The 5,920-nt window shown below is 45.4% G+C and overlaps 1 long non-coding RNA gene across 2 annotated transcripts; it reads right to left on the bottom strand.

Moving 5' to 3' along the window:
• Positions 1–548: 548 nt before the first annotated feature.
• Positions 549–4,494, bottom strand: LOC128326028 (uncharacterized). 2 transcript variants are annotated; one of them, XR_008307808.1, is made up of 3 exons: positions 4,372–4,494; positions 1,838–1,876; positions 549–739 (listed from the first exon to the last, which is right to left on the bottom strand). It is a non-coding gene; the product is annotated as an uncharacterized LOC128326028 (long non-coding RNA). The 2 variants fall into 2 exon arrangements; XR_008307810.1 differs by lacking the exon at positions 4,372–4,494 and adding an exon at positions 3,261–3,343.
• Between the last annotated feature and the right edge of the window lie 1,426 nt (positions 4,495–5,920).

The following is a 5,920-nucleotide window of genomic DNA, read 5'->3' as shown; positions in this document are numbered from 1 at the left end:
ACACATAATGGCAAACCACAGGTCCAACAGATCTGCAGGTTGCCTTCACCCCAGCCCCTTGTGAGATCCCAGACAATCCGATGTGCTGTCCAGGAGACTACAAAGGGGGAGGCAATGGCTGTGCGCATGGCCTGAAGGACAGCCGCAGCACACAATTCATTAGGAGAGGGGGAGGAACATGGTGGAGGAATGTGGAATATTAGGACATGGTGGCAGAATGTGGACAACATGATACTGCTTTCAAACCTGAGGTCTTGGTGATGACACTCACTACAGACCTAAGGTGACAATTTTTGGAGCTAAAACTGACCATGGTTCTACGATGAAATCATGGTTTTCTGCATTCGCACTCCCTAAGGCATGTTTGCTTCCAGTTTGCCATTATGTGTGAAGGCAGCCATAGACTTTTTTCCAAAACCAAAACGGTTTCCTCCAGTTCACTCATCCTAAATGTATTCTGAGCTTGTCTTCTATTCTGAATTGAATATTGAATATTCAATTAATGCATTGAATATTGCGATGCAAAAGATGGAAGAGACCCGTCAGAGCAACATGCAGTAGTTATTTATTTATTTATTTAGATATTTACACTCCCCTTTTCTGAAAAGTTCAAAGGGCTCTAAGCAGTCAACACATATTCAGAAATAAAAGGTATTTGCCCAACATTTTGTCAGACTATCAGTACTTCGTTCAGCAGAAAGTATCCATGATATACTCTTCTTTCTGGTCTTCTGCATGACTGTGGAGAAATGGAAATATCTGCTAAAAATGTTAAGACTTTCAGGTACCACGTTGTCAATCCCACCAGGGGCCTTTAATTAATGTGTAACCAGACACAACATATTTAGTTCTATTAAAAGTGCAGTTCTTTTAGAACATTTGTACAGATCAAAAACTCAAGTCATGCAAAAGTTGTATTACGTTAGACAATGTAAAAAAATGTCTGCTAACAATGAGAAAAGTAAAGAGAAGAGTCCAGGTTCCTTTAGAACCCTGATCAAGTGGACACATTTCTCCATGCCCTACCAACGTTGCAGGGGTGGATCTATAATAGGGTGGACAGGTTCAAAGAACACATTGCACCCTGCATCTAGGAGCTGCCCAGGATCCAGGAGGAACTCCCCCACTCTTCCAGGTTGGGGCTCCTGCTGCTGGCCACATGCTGCTGCCACCACTTCCAGCTACCTCCTACGACCACTTGCCCGGTCATAGACAGGGTAGACTGGGACAGAAGGTCGGGGAAGGGCAGGGGAGACTGGAGCAGAAGATGGGGGAGGGGGGAACTGCGGGCTCCAAAGAGCGCACAGATGCTCTGTGTGTGGTCGGCTAGTATATATTAATACTCTCTCTCTCTCTCTCTCTCTCTCTCTCTCTCTCTCTCTCTCTCTCTCTATATATATATATATATAACTTTTGATAAAAGTTCTCAAAGCAGTTTACAGAGAGAAAACAATAATAAATTAAATTAATAAGATGGATCCCTGTCCCCAAACAGATCACGGTCTAAAAATAAATAAATAAGGTGGACACCAGCATTAGGAGGGATGCTATCTGTCTTGGGGCTGGATAGGGCCAGTTGCTCATCCTCTGCTAAATAAAGGGAAATCACCACTCCAGCAGGTATGAAGGCAAGAGACCTCTCTTACTGTTTTGCCTGAGCCACAGGTGTTCAGTGGCATACTGTCTATGAATCTGCCTGAGAGCAGCTATCATGATGAATAGCCACCCAATAGACCTCTTCTCTCTGAATTTGTCTAATCCCCTTTTAAAGCTATCTAAGCTAATAAGAACACTGAAACATGAAGTGCAATTTGGCATATATATGCAGATAACTCACCCAATATTACCACCAGATTAACAGCACGTCTGACAGCTTCTACAAATAATGGATAATAGAGGGGTTTCACAACTCCAGCCTTGTTTCTCAGCTGAGGCAAATGTAGAAATTGTTGCCAGGTTGCTAGGCCTGTGTTCCATTGATAGGCCACTTCACTTGTTTTATTTGCCTATTTGATTAACCTGAAGAGTCTTGCTTACCAATAGAAGAGATCACATCTTTGGCACCAGAGCTTTTAGGAGGAAGTGGTACCTCAATTCAATACGCAGCAATGAGGTGTGAAAACTAGGCCCTTTTACTCAAATGTGCAGAACGGAGAGGACAGAGTTGCCCTTCTGTAGTCTTTGATTTAATTACAACAGTTGTGGTTAAATGGAATTCAAAGTGGGGTAAAACTGAATTCCAGGTGAGTCCCCAGATAATTAGGGACTCTTAATTTATTTATTTATTATTTATTTATTATTAAAACTTTTATACCGCCCTTCCAAAAGGCTCAGGGTAGTTTATACTAAAACATAAAAATTTGCTTCTTTCCTCTCTTCATGCAGGCAATAAGACAAAAATTAGCAGGACCATTGTCTTTCATATGGAAAGGATGTTCACTATAAGCATGAGGTGAAAAGGTAAACCAGGATGTATTTGCAAAATACAGTGAGATCCCCTGCTGTGTAAGCAAGACTTGTTGATTCAGGACACCCATGGAAATCAACCATCTTTGGAGCCCCTTTAGATCCTGCTAGAGATATAAAGAAGTCCTGAATATTGGGCTGCAACCTGACAGGCTCTTTGTCTTTAACAGACAGGCAGACATCACATAAGTGCTGTTCCTCCATCACTGTGACGAGTAAAGCTGCACCTGTTGTATTTTTCTCCACCATGCAGCTGTCACAGCTTCCATCAGCCCAAAATGGCAGCCACCCTACATGCGTGTCTCCTCACTGTGCCCTGCTGTTAGGGATGTGCATGAACCGATTCAACACTCCTTGTCTGGAGCACCGAACCAATTTGAAAGTCAGGCATTGGAGTCAGTTTGGAGGTGGGGGGTCTGTTAAGGGGCAGGGAGGGTGCCCTTACCTGCCCCACTACTTGTCTCCCGCTGGTGCTCTCCCCAAAAATGTTGATGTGGGGCTGCAGCGTACCTTCTTGCCGGCCCGGCGGACATCACCACGCAAATGGCTGACGTACATGCACATGGCACGCATGTGCATTGGCCCTTTGTGTGGTGATGTTCACCGGGGCTGCAAGAAGGTATGCTGCAGCCCCTCACCAACACTTTTGGGGAGAGGGCCAGCGTGTGTGGGGGGGGAGCGGGCGGCGGCAGGATGTCCGTGCACATCCCTACCTGCTGTTGCTGTCATAAAGATTTCCCTCTAGTACTGACCAAAATAAGAGGGAAGCTTTTAAGTCTGGGAATGTCACGCACCTCCAAAGATAGAACACCGATACAGTGGATTGTCATCTTCTGAACGTGCAGCATGCTGTCAAAGGAACTCCACACATCTGAAGGCATTTTCTGTTTATTTTCAGGGTTGTTAGACTGACAGACAACTGCGGAAGTCTCTATTGTTGGGAGCAGCAGAGCCACACTTGAGGCAGACACTATGTGGAATGACAACCTCCCGAGCCTGTGCACTGTCTAGCTGACGTGAGGGATTCAACATGTCACTTTCTCCTTGTCCCCTACAGCGTTACCCTTTTCTTTTCCTTTTAAGACCTCTTATGATGTAAAGCAGAGAGCAAAGGCACATTGTTATTTGGGGGGAAGATACATAAGGGACTTATGCTCTGCGGGAGGTTGAATTCCTCTCTCCTTCCCACCCTCCCATGAATTCACACCAGCACAAATTGCAAGCTACAAAGCTGTGTGTAGCTCGCCAGCAATGTATCAGGGTTTGACAGGGACTTGTCAACTCCTTACAGATCTAGGAAATCAGCTTAAAATGTTTATCAAGCCCCTGGTGGGCCACCCGACATAGTTAGTGGGCTGCATTTGGCATGATGTGTGTTCAGGAGCGGCCCTGTCTGCTAGGCAAGTAACGCTTTGGAGCCTCCCTCGATCTGTTCAGCTGCTGAATGCCTTATCTGTACTCTCAGAACTTTGATCCACAGTCTGGAGGGTTTATCTCTGTCATAGAAGATGATGCATTTGCATGCACGGATCTGTAATTCTTTGTTTAGTTATGCCTTATATAAGCAAATAAAAACAAATCTCTTTCCTCTAATCATACAGAAGCTTAAAAATAATATATTTTTAAAAGGAGCAGTTGAAATGCCCAGTGCTCCTACTCTCAGCAGGAGCCTGGAGTGCCTGTTCTCAAATCTGCCCCGGGTGTATGTGTCACAAGTTGTACAGTCCTTTATATACTTTTTACTTTTAGTTTTGGCAGAAATATACAAAAGAAAACAAATTCCAAAAAAACAACAACAACCCCAGCAGAGAAAGCTCAGTTCAGGAACAAATAAGCACAACACCTCAAGATCATTACTTCACTTAATTCATTTAGGATATCCTATATAATAAAACCCTAAGGTACCTGCGTCCGTGTCTCTTGCGGGTGTTCTGCGCATGTGTGGCACGTTGGAGGGGGTGGGAGTGCCCCGTCACGTGAGGCAGGCAGGGGCGCCAACTTGCCTCCCCCTCCACATGACAGGGGCCGGCCAATAGGAGAAGGAAGCAGGCCAATGGGGTCCTGGCCGCCTCAGCTTGGCAGGAGGAAGGATCGTTGCCGGGAGCAACCTGCGGCCACGTGGACCGGCGAGTAGGGGAGAGCGGAGTCGGGGAGACCAGGGAGGGCGGAGGCTATACCTGAGGCGAGGGCGAGCGTTTCGGCGGCGGGGCTTAGAGCCCCTAAACTTTCCGTCTCCCTTCTCTTTGGACGTGGCCTAGCCGCGAATGGTCCCCCTCCCACCTTATGCAATTCTTACACTTCGGCCGTGAGTGCTGGGGGGAGTCAACCCCCCCGCTCGCGGCCTAGCTGGCCGCGTGCCCCTGGCCCCAGCCATGATTGCCCCCATTGCCGCCTGGCCCCTTGCGGCCTTCTAGAACCACCCTCTCGCTGAGGCGGCGGGGCCCGCTGGGCGCGCCGCATATGGCCGAGTGGCACAAGGAGGTCCACGTCCCTTGCTGTTGAAGAAAGACTGTTCTTGCAAACATTTCTACACAACTCTTCTAGCGCCCGTTAATGTAACGGGCTTCATGTCTACTAGTTTATAAATAAATGTATAAAATAAAAATTATTTTCAACCTTCTGGTCTTGTAAATGCATAAAACATTTTTTTAAAGGGTAACCAATGTTCTAAAAAGAAACACATAATTTGGAAGAGCAGATAACAACAACAACAACAACAACAACAAGATAACAGATAACAACAACAACAAAAATAGTAATAAACAACTTTATTTGTTGGCTGCCCCATAACAAATTGTTCTCTGGGTGGCTCACAAGAAAGGATTAAAACACATAACACATTAAATCACAACAGACAAAAAAAAGGTAAAAAAAGAAAATACAAAATACAATACAAAGCAGGTTAAAAATTCATTTTAAAATTGGTTAAAATCAGAGCGAATCTGAAAATCTGAATTTTAAAAGCCAAATTTCAAAGGCCTGTGTGAACAAACAGGTCTTTACCTGGAGTCTAAAAGAACAAAGTGATGAAGTCAGGTGAACCTCACGGGGGAGGCTATTCCATAAATGGGGTGCAACCACCAAAAGGGCCCTCTCCCTGGTAGCCACTTTGAAGAAGATCTTAAGGTAATGGTAGGGACATATGGGGTAAGGTGTTCTCTTAGGTAACCTAGTCCCAAGCCATTTAGGGCTTTAAGGGTTAAAACCAGCACTTTGAATTGGGTCTGGAAATTGACTGGGAGCCAGGGCAGAGGCTTTTAGTTGGGAAGAGATCTTGTCCTGCACTAGTAACACCCAAATGTTATCAAACCAAAATTTCATTTTTGTAGTGTTCTTCCTTTTCCATTCCTCGGCAATGCAAAGTTTTGCTGCCAATAAGCATAATCACAAAGAGTGGAACAGGAGTCTCTCTCAGCCCTATCTTGGAGATGCCAGGGAGGGAACTTCAAACCAT

Source organism: Hemicordylus capensis, chromosome 5, assembly GCF_027244095.1.
Source record: "Hemicordylus capensis ecotype Gifberg chromosome 5, rHemCap1.1.pri, whole genome shotgun sequence".
Lineage (NCBI taxonomy): Eukaryota > Metazoa > Chordata > Lepidosauria > Squamata > Cordylidae > Hemicordylus > Hemicordylus capensis.
The sequence above is the reverse complement of the archived record's forward strand: the minus strand, read 5'-3'. Positions and strand labels throughout refer to the sequence as shown.